The following is an 18,594-nucleotide window of genomic DNA, read 5'->3' on the forward strand; positions in this document are numbered from 1 at the left end:
AGATCATGTGGAAGATGGGAACATTGAAATACATTTTGTTAAAACCATCGAACAACTTGTTGATATTTTTACTAAACCTCTTGATGAAAAATCATTTGTAAGAATTTTAGCAGGTTTGGAAATGATCGATGTAAATTCAGTTTCAAAATCAATAACTTAAAAATGAAAGGTCCATTCAGCAGCTCTGAGTCAGAATCATTCAGAAGTTACTGTTCATTAAGCGGCTTCGCATGGCTTCGCAAGTAGAGATGCAAACGGGGGCGGATATTGTCGGATACTACAATACCCATCCCCGCCCCCGAACTCCGACCCCAACACCCGTACCCGCCCCCGACCCGCCAAATCCCCGACGGATTCGGGTAAAAGAAAACCCGTCGGATACGGGGAACCCGATGGATATCCGTTAACTAAAAAAGATCCAATCATTTTTTTAATAAATCTGAGATATATATAAAAAAGACATAGTAATAATCATGATAACTAAAACATTCAACAATTCATACTTCATTCTGGTACACAAAAAAGTAAAAACAAAAAGAAAAAGATAAGCACGACATCCTCATGTTTGTTAAATAACTAAAATAAAAACAACAATTTTTCATGAACTAAATATCAAAATCCACAAAGCTTGGACCGGCTTCATCATCTTTTATAACTTCAATAACTTGTCCATTTGTTGCTCTAACAACCTGCCCATCTGTAGTTCCAGCAACATCAACACTTGGTTGTGGGGGCTATCTATCCTGAGTGTCAGTGCAAAAAAAAACAAAAAAATATGGTTGAAATCGGATTGATAGAACATAGATGCCGCTAAAAAGATGTAGTTTGCTAGAAATTAGATTCATTGATAATACAAAAAACAATTACATATATGTAGTAAAAAAGATGCTGTAAAAACAATGCACTTTGCTAGAAATCAGTTCCACTTTATGCAACAATTAGATTTCTGTTTTACTAGAAATCATATTTTAGTTACAACCAAAACAGAAAAAAAAATGTTGACTTAATAAGTTTCTACTTTCTACTTTCTAGACAAACATTTAACAAATATGTTACAGCAAAAAAAGATTCAGTGGCTGCAATCAAGTTGAAGGCATGATATTGATTATAACAAAATGAAGTGTAAGAAATCGAGTGACTAAGTTGTCGATTGTAACCAACATCACTAAAAAAAAGATACAAATCCATCAGTTTAATAGGTTAACATCAAAATTGAGTGTAATAAAATAAAATCAAAAGCATGTAACAAATAAGTTACAGGTGAAAAAGATTCAATGGTTGTAATCAAGTTCAAGGCATGAAATTGATTATAACAAAATTGAGTGTAAGTAATCTAGTGATTAAGAAATTGATTATAACCAGCATCACTCAAAACATATACAACCAAAAATCATTCAATCAAGAAATCGCTTATACCAGAATCGATTATACTAGAAATCGACTATACAAGAAATCGATTATACTAGAATCGATTATACCAGAAATCGATAATACCAAAATCGAGGGTAAGAAAATAAAATTGAAAACTTACATGGGCTTAGGATTTTGGGATGAAGCTGGAACTTCTTGATTCCATGAGCGTTGAATTGGTGATGATAGCAAGGTAGCTTGAAGGTGAAACATTGATGTCGTGATTTTGTGAAGAACTAAGAATCAAAGACAAAGGGTGGCCGCATCTTTTATAATGAAATCAAAATTTTTTATTCTAGGAAAGGAGATTAGAGAGAGAGTGAGATCAGTTAATGGCTTGAAGAAACGAGGAGTCAATTCCGAAGCGTCGTCTTGATACTGTGATTCACGAATCAATTTTCCATAAACACTATATATATATATATATATATATATATATATATATATATATATATATATATATATATATATATATATATATATATATATATATATATATATATATATAATCGGGTTTTAAACGGGTCGGATAGTGTCATATCCGTCTCCGACCCGTCCCCGTTGCGGGTATAAAAATCTGCGCCCGTGCCCGCCCCGTTACCCGCTAAATCGGGTAAAACCCGACCCTAACGGGTCGGGTACCCGCGGGTACCCAAATCGATGGGTAAAATTTGCATCCCTATTCGCAAGCGCTTATCTGTTAACTAAGGTTCAATTTATTTATTTTTTTGCGAAAAACTTGAAAAATCAAAAATATTTTCTTTTGTTTTGTTTGTATTTTAAAAAATTCAAAAATCCAAAAGATTTTATTTTGTTATGTTTTTATTTTTGAAAAATTCAAAAACCACAAAAATATTTTTAACTTTGAGTTTGTTGTGTATTTAGTTTTAGTCAAGGTCATAATGTGAAAAGGTCATGCTTATATGTTTCAATGGGAAGGTATCATTTCTTTCAACTTTGTACTAGTTAGGATGTCCCTAGAAGAATGCTGCAGCATATTGACTCAAGCTTCGTATGACTCTATGTGTGAGAAACGAAAGTCTTAATGAAATTATCATATGAAAATTTCTTCCCAATAAGGCTTATATTCGCATTAGTCAAAAGAGCTACCTTACTCTTCTCATATGAGTTAAGAGTTTTCTGTTTGGTCCACAAATAACAGAGGTACATTCGATCTTACAACCAATCTTTTTCATCATAAAATTCTTCACACAAATCACACACAAAGACGTATGTCCAAGAGGTCTCTGATCAAACCTATCGAGACTTAGATATACAAAAATTATGTGTTTATGATCTGACATCATGAGTCCATGATGAAAGTGAAACCCAAACATCTTACATCTTAAGGAATTGACGGGGAACATTGTTCCACAAATTGACGAAACTTTTGTTTCAGTACCAACAATTCAAAACTCCAAATCATATTCAATTCGCATGAGTGGTCTTAATCAAACATTCGTAACCCACGATGTTTGTTACCCAACAATATCCAGTACATAAAATTTTTCATGAATCTGATTTATGTGTGAGTTTCATTTGAATTTCCTAGTCATGATAAATATTTTCAAAGCTGACTTGTCACTGACTACACTGGTCATACAAGTAATTTCTGTTACAATTTATCACCTTATGTTTAGGATGACATGTAATGAAATTTTAAACCAACCCAAGAATCATTTTTAAAAGAAGCCCTTTGATACTTATCAAAAAGTATTCTATTGTAATTCGCGGGAACATACACAAGTTGTTGATCATCTCTCTTGATGATTAATGAAGCAACCTTTGCTTGGGATTTACCTGTCTTTGTGTCAAATTGCATATTTGACATCACTGAATTCCAAAAAAAAAAAATTAACTTGCTTCTCATCTTATTTCTTTGACTCACATGCACTCATGAAATCCTTGAGGTTCTAAGTAATACCAACTTAGACTGAAGATTTCGCAAGTCTAGCATATGACTTCGCTTCTCATCCCAAAAGTGAAAGAGCCTAGCCTCCATGCGAAGGGTTCTAATGGTTATAATTCTATAAAGGGGGATAATGACAGGCTGTGTATCCATGACGTCTGGTATTCTACCCGGTTTTCTAGGAGAAGTGACAGCTGCTTTTTGACGCATGGCTATCTTTTCGCAGTAATGGTCCGATTTTCAAGGTGCCACATCGGATTACATTAAATGCATCCCGCTTCAAATTCAAATCATTCAGGGTTACATATAAAAAGGGATTCATGAGTATCTTAAACAGTTACGCGATCAAACTCAAAAATTCACAAATCCTCTGAATCTTCATCTTCTTCAAACCCTAACAATGGCTGCTACTCAATCCAACACCGAAGAAGTTATTTCACAGTCTCTAATGAAGATTCAAAGCACCAACTACCTTGTTGATCCTAATGTCTCATCTTACCCAGAAGAACTGAAGACGTTGATTGTTGCATTGAAAAGATCACCTTTATTAACCGCAATGTCAGTTCTTTTCCTGTTCCGATGACCTGGTTGTCAATGGCGGCATCAACAGCATCCTACAACTATGCCACTGATGTTATCACATTCAACATGATGAACAACAAGAGGGTTTGTCTTAATAAGAAGATGTTCATTGACTTCTTAAACATTCCCAATAACCCGTCGTTCTTTAAACCCATCAATTCCCAAATTATTTTCATGTTCAATGAGATGGGACATCAGCCATCTCTTGAAAAGATCAGTGATTTCAGGAAATCTGGGTTACCCTGCATGTGGAACTTTCTCTTTGGTATTTTTCTAAGGTGTTTAACAGGGATGACTGTTGGTCTAGACAGGGGTCACATGGAAGTATATGCAATGGTGATGGGTCTGTACTATGATATTAGTGTTGATTACGGAACTTAATTGTGGAAGGAGTTTGTCAAAAGTCTTGAAAACACGAATGTTGAGAAGGGTATTTCGTGTGCCCGGTACTGGAGTTTAATTCTTGAAAAGGTGTATGAAAAGGAAGGTATTCAAGTTCCAGAAGGTGGAGAAGTTGCATAATTTTCATTTTATCAATTCCCAAAAGTTGTTGAAGATGATGAAAATATCTTCACCAGTGTAGCTCGCATTTCGGATGCGATGCTTCGCAAAGTGCACTCAACTCACAAAGTTCTGGTTAGATACATGAAAAGTTTTGATCCAGCTGTACAAACTGGAGTCTTACTGGAAGTTACCGAAGAATCCTCAAAGAAGAAGAAGAAAACACAAAAGGAAGAAAAACTTCACTCTTCTAAAGTCTCACAAGTTGAAGAGGTTGACAAAGAAGAGATTTCTACAAAAACGAAGAAGGAGATTATACACTCAAAGTTTGGGGTATTAAAGAAGCTTCGTAAATCTTCGCAAACAACTATTTCTTCTCCTAATATTCGCAAGATGGAGGTCAGTAGTAAGGCGACAGTGTTTCGAGATGTTCCAGCTCCTGTTTCTCCTGGTTCCAAGCGTAAACGAGCTCAAGAGGTTGCGAAACATATAAAACAAATGCTTTCCAAGAAACGCAAGATGATCATTCGCAATGAATCCTCCGATGAAGAAATTATTCCGGAGACTCCACCTGTTTCCTTCTCCACTGTGGTACCTGTTTCCATTCCTCTTACTTTGCAAATTTCTACCACCACATCTATTCCACTTGAAGTAGTCACTACCAAATTAGTTTCTGAGGAGGTACCTACTTCATTACCACCATTTTCTCTTCCAACTACTACAATCACTACTTCATCAATTTTTGATCATCCTCTACAACATCCATTTACCACCTTATTTCCATCACAATCACCCGAAACTCCTCAACCTTCGCAACCAATGTCTGATGATGAAACTGGAGGAGGAGGTTTTGGAGGGACTTTTGAGGCCCTACATTTTGATTCAGAGGAGGAGGAGATACCTGATCATATGCTTATGTCAGGTAAGCAATTTAAAATTCTGAACCAAAAATTGAATGCCATTATTCAGTCACAAGCTGATTCTGGTACAAAGTCATCCTTGTCGGGATTGGAGGTGGAATATCTGATCAAAAAAGCTGAGAAGAGAATACTTGAAAAAGTTGATCAATCTGACAAGAACAATGAGCTTCGCATTCAAGCTCAAGGACAATCATTCAATGGAGTTGTTTCTGAGTTGAAAACTGTTACAAAAGAACGTCATGTTCTTTTTGTGCAGGATGTCAAGAAGGTCAGAGAGGATGTGAATTTTAAGGTTGAAGAATTAAAGAAGGAAATTGCGAAAGGGCTTCAAGCCATTAATTCTCAACATTTGGAAGTCCAAAAGAAGGTTGATGGGGTTGCCACTGATCTTAATAAACTTCTAACTGATTCTCAATCTCCTGCTCCAATTCTCGAAGCCAACCAAAAGGAAAACAAGGAGCAGTTTGATAAATTAATTCAGTTGGTGACTGAATTAAAAATATTGGTTTCGCAAACTACTCATCATACAATTTTGACTCCTGAATTCTTGTCTCTCAAAGTCAATACCTTGGAGCAAGCTATTCAGAAGGCATTGGCCCCGATTGCGAACTTTACTTCTTTGTTACCGAAGAATGCCCCACCTGTTTTCATAGGGGTGCAAGGGGGAGAGAGAAAATGAAGTAAAGGTGATGATGCGAAAACAGTGGGAAAGGTGATTTCTACTCAACTTAAAACCATTATGCCAGTGTTCACAATGCCGATTTCCTCGACTATAATGACAACAAAACCAATTGCCAAAGGAATTTCAATTGGGTCAAAAGAAGGAGGAAGCTCAAGTGTGAAACCTCTAACAGACGATGTTGGTAAAGGGAAAGGGATTGCATATGAAAAATCAAAGGAGGAAAAGAAAGCAGAAGCAGAAGCTGAAATGGAAAGATTGAGACAAGTGCAAAGTATCATGAGGCAAAGAGCAAGTGACCCACCAACAATGAACAAAGGTGATCCTGCGAAGTTTTATTCGTATGAAACAATTGAATCCAAAGTGTTGGGGAATCACTTATATGAGTTAGAGAAAAATCCAAGGAAGAGTTATGATGTTGCGAACTCAGATAGAAGCCAACTTGATTTTCTGATAAATGAAATGATGTTTATTACGGCGCAGTACAAGATAAGTGAAAAGTTTGATAATGCTGATGAATACACTTATTTGAAGATAAGATTTCATGTTGTACTTGCTAATGATTAAGAGGAGGTGTGGTCTTTAATGAAGATCAAGAAAGTTTTAACAATTAAGAAGGATGTGATGTTCGAAGACATGCTTCAAAATTTTCAATATTTTGTGGTTCGAGCAGACAACAAGGCATTCGACTTCACCATTGCTGATTTTCCCTTAATGAATCTAAATGATCTCATTCAAGTGGCATCCATTCTCAAAGACATGCAAGATAACAAGCTGAAAGGACATGATACTGATGTGTTCAGATTTGGTTTCGCACATATCAAAATATTCATAGATAACTACTATGATTGCTTGGCGTTGACTGATGAAGAACTTGCAGTGGGTCTTGGAAGAAAAGTTACAGTCGCTTGGGAATCAACATTACCTCAAATAGAGTTAAGGAAGTATGCTGATGGAGAAATATGCCTGAAACCTTTTGGAATGGTTTTCGCAGGTAAATATACGAAAGGGAAGCCCAAGAAATTTTTGTTTAAACTCTCAGAGATTGAAAGATATACTTCTTCGTAATATACGAATTTTATTGTTCGTATGAATAACTGCAAGAAGAACAATGAAGGAGACAAGAAGGAGCTTAAGAAGATAATTACTTGGTATTCTGAAATTCGAAGAACAATGCACTCAGCTATTCAACATCTTACAAACTCAATAATTTCGACTGTTTACAAAGGGGGAGAATGTAGAGTCTAAAAGTTGTAAAAAGTCGAAGTGTTTGTTTCTTTAGTTTCACATGTTAGTTATTTTACTAAGTCTTCATTTTGTGCGAAGCGTATTGCCCTAAACTTAGTATATTTTTTGTCCACTCAAGTTGCCTATAAATAAGGACTGAGGTTAGAAGTAGAAAGAGATTTTTGAACTCGAGTATTCTTTCTGCTTAAAACATTCTAATCAGTTCTTCATCAATATAAGATCTAATTAATATTTACTCTTTGTGTTCTTACTTTTCATTCATTCAATCATAATTGCTTTCGGAATCTCGATATTAATTCGCTTCACTTTTAGTCCTTTATATAAAAGAATTTCATTTTTTTAGTCCTTAAAACATTTTTTTGACACTTTTGTATCATAAACTTGTTGAAAAGACATTTTTAACCCAAAATTTATTTTGTAAACAGCTTTAGCCCTTCCAGAATGATGTTTTTCTTGCTTAAAACCCCCAGTTTCGCAACTTTTACAGTTTCGGCCCAAAATAGAAAATTTATACATTTTTTATCCTTTTTGAATTTGAAAAGCATTTTTGACCTTTGAAATAGTTTTAATACACTTCAAATCCCCTGTTTTACAGAGAGTTACATTTCCAGCCCCTCAAACTTGTAAATTTCACATTTTGAGGCTTATTGGGCTGAAAAGCCCAAATCTAGCCCATTAAGTTCAAAATTTACATTTTAAGTCCCTCAAAAATTTTGTTGTTCAGAAAAATTATTATAGAAACTGTTTGGGCCCTTTTCACCCTCCAGAAACTATAATTTGTTGGTTTGTACCCTAAGTTTTGTATTTTTGACAATTTAAGTCCTAGAATGTGTTTTATGTTAAGATATGTTCATCTTAACCTTATAAACTATTTTTCTTGACATGATTAGTGTATAATAGCTTAAGTTATGTTTATTTCCTTTCTCATGCCTTAGATCACAGTTTTTACACCCTTTTTTATAACATAATCAACACAAAACACATGATATCACCCACATACATGCATCAAATCACACATAGCATACATTTACACATAGATCTACACATTTTCTTGTATTCTCACCCATAAAATTCATAAAAACCGAAAAGGAAGGGGTATGAAACTCACCTTGAGTTGTGATTTCGGTTTTGAAGAAGATTGGAAGAAGTTTGATGTTACTTTTGGCCCTAGCAAGCCCTCCTTTTTTGATCTCGAACTTAGAGGGTTTCTAAGAGAGTGATCATGATTTTTGCATGGGTTAGGAAGAGATTTTTAATAAAACAAAGAATCTAGATCATAGATCCATGCATGATCTTACCTTAGATGAAGAATTTGTGAGATAATTTCCTTGAAGACTCCGTAGATCTCGAAAATTTTGGAGAGAAATGAAGAGAGTTTCTTTGAGATATTTTTGAGTGAAGTGTATGTGTGTGTGTGCTTGGGTTTCGGCCGAGAGGGAGAGAGGGAGAAGAAGAGAGAGACCTTGATAAGATACTTGCTTGGAAATATGGGTTGCATGCATGGAGACCCAACAAATAAAGATGAGGAGGCACAAAGGTCAACTCTTCCTTTTCTTTGGGCTTGGGCCGAGAATGGAGAGGGAAGAGAGAGTTTTTGGGCCTTAAAGGCTTAAGCCCAATTTCATGGTTATGTTGAGTGAATTTTGGTCCTAATAAATATAAGTGTGATTTTTATGACCTATTAGGGCTAAATTAGGCTAGTTATGGCCCAATGAGGTTCATTTAAATATTTTGTTTCATTCTAGGCCCAATATGGCCCAAAATATTAAAATAAATGAAAGTGGGTCCAATTAGAGCTCATTCAAGAGTTCTAAGCCCAAGATAGTCCAATTGGAAGTTTATTGGTACATTGGGCCCAATAAGGAAATCCTAGTCCAAAGTGGACTTAAACAAGGATTTCTAAGGTTTCCAATTGTTGGTTGGCTAGTTGCAGGGCATGTATGAAGTGTTTGATTGAAATTTTGTTGTTAATGAATAAGCATCTTACTTGTTTTCCTATTGTTGGTTTGCGTTTGTTATCATTGTTAAATGTTTACAAGGCTTCAAATTCATAGTTGTGACAGTGTTTGTGGTCGTAATCTCATAGGGACCATGGTATTTTTGTGCTTTCAAGTCCCATACACATTAAAGGTATGAGTCTAGACTAGTTTCACAAGGAAAGGAAGGGACTAGGGCACACTTTTGGCCCTTAAAGAAGTGTTTACGGTCCAAGGTGTTCTTGGGCCGTAAACTCTTTGATCTTGGTGATTCCTTGTGATTTCTTGATGTATAGACATATAACAAGCTCTATTATACTCTAAGATAGAAGCACTTATGATTTGGGATGAATGGTTGAAGATCCTTGAGAGAGAATCGGGTTTTTCTCTAGTTGGAAATGGAACAAATGAATAAATATGGCTAAGGGCCATATATATACCCCTTGGGGTTTTCGACCACAAACTCCATGTTTGGGTCATAAATTCCAATTTCTTGGAGTATGAAATGTTATTTTTGCACAATAAACCCTAGGACATCCCCTCTCCTGGCATCTCCTAAAGTGTTAATCAAAGAATACTCAAACTTATCCCAAATAGTCTGAAAATTAACAGTAACTGTTTTGACTTCTATTGACTTGGTATGTTGTACAGAATGGAAATTTCGGGTTGTCACAACTTCGGATCTGGAACATAGGAGGGTCCTAATGGCATAAAGGTGCCAACTTTGCTGCCATAAGAGCCTCATGCATCTTGAAGACTCCATTTTAGGGCCTTTTGAGCTAAATGGCCCATGCATGAACGTAAAGTTTGTAACTTTACGTACAATATGGGCCCTAGGAGGTCAGATCTATGGTTTAGATGCTTTGAGACCCACTGAAATTGACTGTATAGTTTTGGAAAAAGAGGGATTCGGCGAGTCGTTCATGGGACTCGGTGAGTCGGGTCATATTTCCCCATCAAATCCTTCTGTTGATGGACCAGATGTTAAGATAGAAGAACATTCAGTTTTCTAGGCTCATTAGGGACCTGGAAATCATGCAACTCGGCGAGTGTATGAGCGGACTCAGCGAGTTCAAGGCAATGTCCCAACCACTTTAAGGCGGACTCGACGAGTTCAAGTGGAACTTGCCGAATCATAGACTAAACATCTTCATACGGATGACGATGAAGTCGACAAGTTCAAGGATGAACTCGGCGAGTCCATTGAAGAAGGTTTCGATGATCTGTTGAAGGTAAACTCGTCGATCTCTTGCTAGACTCGACAAGTACGGATGGGGTTGTAACATTTTGTGGATGTGGCGACTCGACAAGTCGGTGAACCAACTCGGCGAGTCTAGTCAACCAAAGTTGACTTTGACTTGGAATTGAGTGACCCTTGTAAGGGTTATGAGTATGAAATGGTAATGTAGAAAGGATGTTGTGTAGGGATTGAGGAGTCGAGAAGAGTCGATTTTCGTACCGAGGACAGCTCAGACACTACATGACATCGAGGTGGGTTACCCTCCAGTAGATCTAAGGCACCAAGGCCGACCCACTAGTAGTTGATTATAGTTGAGATGATTGTCTTTGTGATAATCGTTTGCTTTGTTATTACATGGTATGTTTATGTGTTAGAATGATATGTTATATGTGATAGTGGTAGTAATAAGGGGAATAGTCCCCGATTACCGGACGATAGGACCAAATGGGTAGTTTACTACCAACTATGATAGACAGTATGATTATGTTGTGTTAGTATGCGATAGTAGTAGGGGTTAAATAGTCCCCGTAACCGGTTGAGCTAAACCGGAGGGGTAGGTCGGACACCCCGGTATGTCTGACAGGGGTAGGTTAGGCACCCCGGTATGCCTAGAAGGGTAGGTTGGGCACCCAGATATGCTAACAGTATTTTTATAGTAGAGTATGTGGTATCATGGGGGAACTCACTAAGCTTCGTGCTTACAGTTTTCAGTTTTTTTCCAGGTACCTCTTCGTCGAAGGGGAAGGAGTCGGCGCGGTAGCAGTGCATCACATACACACACTAGGTTCCGCATTTTGAGATTCATGGAATTGTACTCTGCTTTTATTATTGTTCGATGTTATGATTTTGAGACATGTTTACTATGGATTTATGGATTGATATGATATCGACAATGTTGTCAGTAAATGGTTTTGTAAGTTATTTAATTAAAAACGAAATTTTTGGACTCAAAATTTGGGATGTTACAAATAATCTTTTTTTATCAATTTTATTCTATGAATTTTCAAGATATCATACCAGTGCTAGGTTGGACAGATGTTGGTGAAGACCCAGAATTAGTAATAATTTTTTCTATCAAAGTCAAAATATTTTATGGTTCCCCCAACTTTCTCTTGTATTACAATTAATTTCTTATGATAATTACTTTTAAAAAAAGCATCAGGTCTCTTTGAGACATTTTATCGAACAGCTTTAGTGCAACTGCCTTCATTGTTTTCTTGATAATAAGCTCAGCCAATTTGTAGACATTTTCATCCTCCTTTTTAACAAAACAAATCCACCAAGATAGTGTATGTTTAAACATCTGGAAATAATTATTGTTACCACCAAAAAGAAAAAGATAGCTATAATTTACTCCACGTACATGATTAACTCAAACATCAACATTCAACAATCATAAATTTGTAAACACACCTTGAATTTCATTCTCTAGTTCTAAATTAGTTCCAGAGTCTTTTTTGGTGAAAACTTGAATGAAGGCTTGCGAAAAGATTCAGGTAAGGGGTTTAGGTTTCATAAATGGTTTATGAGTTGGTGTTGGAGGTGAGGCCGCACCAGGACTCATTTGTCACTAGTGGTTTTGAGCGACAACCTGGTGGCGAAGTCCGTGATTTTTACAGATCCTTTTCTGGTTCGCTCTCTCTTTTCTTCTACTCTTCACTCAAACAGAGGGAGGCGAGGGAGATGACGGTAAGCGAAGAGGTAGGGGAGGTGGTTTCTAAATGACTGAGATGGCAATAAGCAGAATTGGAGATCGGGAAATGATATCGGGAAACCAAACAGATCCAGATAGAGTGAAGAAGCAGCTCGATGATTCCGACGAAATTAGGGTGGTTCCGGTGTCATTATGATGATTCTAACGACGTTAGGGTGGTTCCAATGTCATTATGGTGGTTCCGGTGGAGGTACGTTGAAGGTGACGGTGGTTCATGTAACCTCGAGATATATGTAGAGAGAGAAATATGAGAGAGATTTATAGAGAGAGAAAGAAGAGAGAGGTATGTGGAAAGAGAAAGATAAGAGAGACATATATATCCTAAGAAAGTCTAAAAATTGTTCTCAATATAAAAAAATGTTCTCATTTGAACATACTATATATATATATATATATATATATATATATATATATATATATATATATATATATATATATATATATATATATATATATATATATATGAAATTTGTGTAAATATATGTTTTTTAAATATATCAATGACATTATTGTAAACTCTTATATAATAAGTCTTATAATAAGCTCGTATAAAAATTGTTTGTTTTGAATTACATGATAATATAGACATCTTTTTTAAATCCTATAATCTCAATTGCTTTAATGGCCTCTACATGTGGGTTATTCATAAATAAAATTAAATATAATGTATGGTTTAATAATATTTATAGTTGTTGTTATAACTAATTAATTTTAAAAACTTTATTTGCTTAAGATATTAATTTCTTTCATTGTAATTATTTAAAATAATGTATTTGAAAATTCTTAATTATTTTAATTTGGTTTCAGGAATTTAACTTTTTTAAAATTTATTTAATGAATATTGTTAGTTTTTTATTGTAATTACTTAAAACAATAAATATTGTTTTCGTTTTTAAAGATAATATTATAAATTTTTTATATAATATTACCTTTAACTATTATTATTGTAAGTTATTTTTAAGCTACTTATTTGAAATTTTTTAATGATTATAAAAATAGTTTCATGTTTTTTTTATTTAGGATTACAATTTAGGTTTAAAAAAGTAATTTATAACTTTTAACTATTTATAAAATAGTCTCTCTATTTTTTTCAAGTTTAACTGAAATTTTTTATTTAAGTTAACCGTTTACCATTATATTGAGATTAATAATTTAACTATTTTGCATAAAATCATAAATTATTCAAAATTTGTGACATTAAAATGACAATTGCTCACATACGATAACATATCTAAACTAATAAATTAACTATGACACGTAACAAAGTTAAAGTCATAAGTTTATAAATAGAAGTAAAACATAACATTTTAATATTGTAGTTTAGTTAATTTAAGATTAGTATTTAGTTTTTGCATTAATTTAACATTTTTAACCAATTTATAATAATTATTAGAAATAAATTGAAAAGTTAAGGAGGTTTAAATGCATGTGGTGCAAGTAAAAATGTCTCTTTTATAAGTATCTCTCTCTCTCTCTCTCTCTATATATATATATATATATATATATATATATATGTGTGTGTGTGTGTGTGTGTGTATAGGGCTAGGTTCAAATGTGGATTAACATCTATTGTTTTGATGTGTGTACGATGTTATTATATGAGAATGACTAAGAGAATAGATTTTTTGCTAATATGAATACGTTCAACTTCACATAACTATTATCATTCGCATGCGTCTCACTAATTAAATCATCTAAAATGATATTATGGACTTTTTTGTTATTCTCATTCTGTCAGAATATGTTCTTGATAATCGTATTTTGTAAAATGAAAATTAGTGACAAATGATGCGTGAGAACAAAAATTAAAAAGAATTAGTGAGAATGCATGATAATGATGATAGTTATGTGAGGTTAACATATTCACATTACCAAACAACATATTCTTTTATTCATTCACATAGAATAACAATATCCACACATGTTTATTTTGGATTTGATGTATAAGCCCATATCTATAACTGGAATGTATTTGACCCGATTGTAGCATGGTCCTTTTGGGTTGCCTTCACCAGTGCAATTTGATAGGATGGACTTTTGAGAATAAGGTTATTTATGATTTATTAATATATTACAAGTATAATGTATTAATATGAAATCATATTATTTAATTAGTATTGATCAAGAATTAATTTTGTGATCAAAAGAGACAAATTAAATATATGGGTATTGATTGTGTAAATCAATGATTCTTAGAGTGTGGACTAATGATCAATGGTTATTTAGGATGGGCTAAACCAATAAGATAATCCATGGATAGTTCATGGAGGCTTTAACCCATGGAGCCTAAGTAATATGAAAGGTCATTTATGGTTTTCAAAGATGTAACCCTAGCACTATAAAAGGAACCCCTCATGACCAAAATCGGTTACACACATACACACCATCATTCTAAGAAGTTTGATATTGATTTTGTGCTAAGTAACTTATTCTCTCAAACCTCCTCTTGCATATTGGTGTTTGTAAACCATTAGAGGCACCACACTTGAGGTTATCAAGCTTTAAAAGGTCAAGAACTACAAGTCCTTCCAAGAGGTAAGTTATCTAACTTGTTGTATTGCTCAATTGTCAATTTGTATGCTAATTAGGTTGTATGCTTTGGGAAATTGAAAATATGCATGTATAATTAGAGAAAACATAGATCCAAAGCATTTAGGGTTGCATGTGCACCATAGGAGTGTTATATTGCTCAAAACCCAACAATGCTATCAGAGCCTATGATTGTTTTCTGTTATACTTTATGCTTGTTTTTTTTTTCGAAGTTGAAAAATCGATTTTCTGGCCTCTGACTAATGAACTCGCCAAGTCGTCTGGCTGAATCGACGAGTCCACTCAGTAACAGAGTAGTTCGGCAAGTCAGTTCTTGCACTCGACGAGTTGTAGGCTCTGGTTGCAGAAATTCGATATTTTTGGCCATAACTGGATTAGGATCATTACCACAAACTGTTTTGAATCATAAAAACTATTTTTCCTGATATGGTAGTGATCATCCTCATCCAATTAAAAGATAATTGTCAAAATTTCAAGATTTGTATTAGTTTATATGATTAGGCTAATTTCTTGTAAAATTGTTGATGTGAATTATCTTGAGTTATGAGTTTAACTAAATCATAGATAAATTACTTGATAATTTTGGTTAGTTAAAATGTTGTTCTTAACATTTTTAATGACGTCCATAACTTGTCCTCAAGTTATGGAAAATGAAAGGTCTCGTCGATTAAAATGCAATTAAACTCATAAGTTATAGAAATGAAGAGTTTTGACAAGTTTCAAAACTTGCCCTCAAGTTTTGGAATTTGTAAAGTCTCACTAATGAAACTTTAATTCCAAACCCTAGAGTTTTAAAAGTTAAAATTTAACCCTCGTACTTTATAATATTATAAGTTTAGTAATGTATATATATATATATATATATATATATATATATATAAGACAAGTTAGTCTTACCGTTAGTAAGCCTCATTCACGAAGCCGGTCTATAAGGGGGTATAAGGTTACTGCCTATAAAATGGTGGTTTAATGGGTGTCCACTCTCACCCACCGCTTCCTTGACTGGTGGAGGGTCGTTAGCCGAATGGGTAGGATAGGACATTAATTCTCATTAAAAGTATAATGATAAATATAAAGTAACTAAACTTTTATTAAATTCCCAATCTTAGTTACTTTAGGAAAATGTGAAGATGGTGCTAATCCATGAAATTACACTTTACACCCTTGTTAAGTCGTTAGTGGAGCGTGTGTGGTTATCCGGCACACTAATCTGGGACTAAAAATGTGTGGCAAAGGGTAGTTTGATGTTAATCATAGATCAATGGAGCGTGTGTGGTTAACCGGCACATTGATTAGGTGATTTGTAACATTGAGTGCACCAAGCTAGTTTGCATGGTTATTCACACCTTGTTTGTGATCCTCGACATCCCAATCACAAACTTGAAGGGAACAATCGGGATTTAAACATGCCATTGAAAAGTTCAATGAATCTCAAAGGATCTAGGAATTTCAATCCAATTAAAACTTAATAATCTATTTCGTTTTTCATGGTGGAAATTGGATAATCGTCATTTACCTACCTTCAAATATTTTACAATTAGATTACGACATCCCTTTTACCAATTGTAGAATATTGTGTTGGGTCCTATCCTTGATATTTCATTTGGGTGTAATATTAAGGATTATCATCTAACCTAAACTTTGTTATTCTTATTTTTCAGATGTCTATTCCAAACAATGCTTCAACCCCAATCCCTTCAGGCTCTTTCTCCCTCATGAACCTATGTGGGAGGGTCATTTTCGATGGCTCGAACTTCAATGACTGGATTCGAAACATCCGAACGACTATTCGTTATGAGGACAAAGAATATGTCCTAGATAAAGAGCTTAAGCCTTAAGGAGATTGATGTCACCACTGCTACTCCTAAACAAATCGCAGAACATGCTACTCATGAGAAGGATGTGACAAAGATGTCAAGTCTAATAATTGCTACCATGACTGCTGAGCTCCAGAAGTCTTATGAGGACTACTCTCCTTTTGAAATGTATCAAGATTTGATGGAAAGATACCATCAATGTGCTCGGCAAGAGAGGTATGAGATCATTGCCTCCATGATCACAACCAAGATGAAGGATGGAGAACCCATCACGACCCACTTGTAAAAGATGCAAAGATATGTGGACCGCTTGCTTAAACTGAATGTCATTTTTGATGATGAGTTGGCCATAGATATTATTATACACTCTTTACCTTCTTGTTATGATCAGTTTTTTATGAACTATCATATGAACAAGGAGGATGTCACTCTTAGCAAGCTTCAAGGTCTTCTAAGAACTACAAAAAGCAACTTGAAAGGCAAGTCGGTTGTGTCTACACCTACTACTACTACTTTTTCCCCTGTTCTAGCAATCAAACATGGGAAGGGAAAGAAAAGGAAGCCTTCCTACAAGAGCCGCAAGGGAAAATCTCTTGATGGATCCTCTTCAAGTGGGACCAAAGTTGGTTCTGCTAATCCCTCGACCAATCTGAAGGATGAAAAGTGCTTCCACTATCATGAAAAAGGGCACTGGAAACGAAGTTTCCCCAAGTACTTGCAGGACATAAAGGATGGCAAGATCAATCCCTCCTTTACAGGTATTTACACTATTCAATCTAATAAGTCATCACATGCTAATTCTTGGGTCCTTGATACAGGTTGTGGATTTCACATTTGTTCTTATTTGTAGGTACTAAAAAGAAGTAGGGATGTGGAGCTTGTGAAGATAAACTTAATCATGGGAAATAGGAAAGTGTCGCTTGTAACCAAGATTGGAGTTTATTCTTTATTGCTTAGTAATGGTTTAAATTTAGATTTGAGTAATTGTTGTTACTCGGCCGATATGGCGAGAAATATTATTTCGTTTCACAGTTTGTATAAACAAGGTTTTACCTTTTCCTTTAATAATGAAATTGGTGGTATTAATGCTTATTACAATGGTGTATTTTATTTTGAAGCATTACCTTGCAATGGTATATATGAAACTGTGATGGTTGTAGATAACTTAGGAAATAATGTGTTGCACGTTGATTCTTCCAATGATTTGGATAAGGCATGCTTGTGGCATTGTCGTCTTAGACATGTCAACAAGAAGCGCATAGCCCAACTCCAAAAGGATGGAGTCTTAGAGTCATTCGACTTGAGGTCGGATGATCTTGCAAATCTTGTTTACTTGGAAAGATGACCAAGTCACCCATCACTGGTTCTTGTGAAAGGGGTGAAGGTATATTGGATCTCATACACATTGATTTGTGTGGACCATTCAGAACCACCACAAGGGATGCTAACCGCTTCCATGTGACCTTCATTGATGATTACAGCAGATACGGCTATATCTACTTAATCAAGAATAAGTCAGAAACCTTTGAAAAGTTCAAAGAGTTTAAGAAAGAAGTGGATAATCAATTGGGCAGGAAGATAAAGATGTTGTGATCCAATCGAGGAGGAGAGTATCTTAGCATCGAGTTCCAAGACTATCTTAAGGAATGTGGAATTGTTTCGCAATAGACACCACCTAGGACACCACAGCTTAATGGTGTGGCTGAAAGGTGTAATCGATCCTTTCTTGACATGGTCTGTTCCATGATGAGTCGAGCTTCGCTACCTATCTGATTCTGGGGGTATGCCTTAGAGACTACTGCCCATATCCTTAATCTAGTCCCTACCCAAAAGGTTTCCAAAACACCTCATGAGATGTGGAAATGGAAGGTTCCCTCGTTAGACCACATCAAATTTTAGGGTTGCGAGGCTTTCGTGAGATGCGAGACTCATGACAAGCTCAAACCTCAGAGGGAGCGATGTATTTTCATCTGCTACCCACAGAAGTCCTTTGGATATCTCTTCTATAGACCGAGTGACAATGTTATCTTTGTTGCGAAGAGAGGAAT

At 35.1% G+C, this 18,594-nt stretch overlaps 1 long non-coding RNA gene across 1 annotated transcript; it reads right to left on the minus strand.

The window, feature by feature from the left end:
- Positions 1-447: 447 nt before the first annotated feature.
- LOC145073656 (uncharacterized) lies at positions 448-1,795 on the minus strand. The gene is made up of 2 exons (XR_013691481.1): positions 1,532-1,795; positions 448-743 (listed from the first exon to the last, which is right to left on the minus strand). It is a non-coding gene; the product is annotated as an uncharacterized LOC145073656 (long non-coding RNA).
- Between the last annotated feature and the right edge of the window lie 16,799 nt (positions 1,796-18,594).

This window comes from Lactuca serriola, chromosome 9 (assembly GCF_051521515.1).
Source record: "Lactuca serriola cultivar US96UC23 chromosome 9, Lser_US96UC23_V15, whole genome shotgun sequence".
Taxonomy (NCBI): domain Eukaryota; kingdom Viridiplantae; phylum Streptophyta; class Magnoliopsida; order Asterales; family Asteraceae; genus Lactuca; species Lactuca serriola.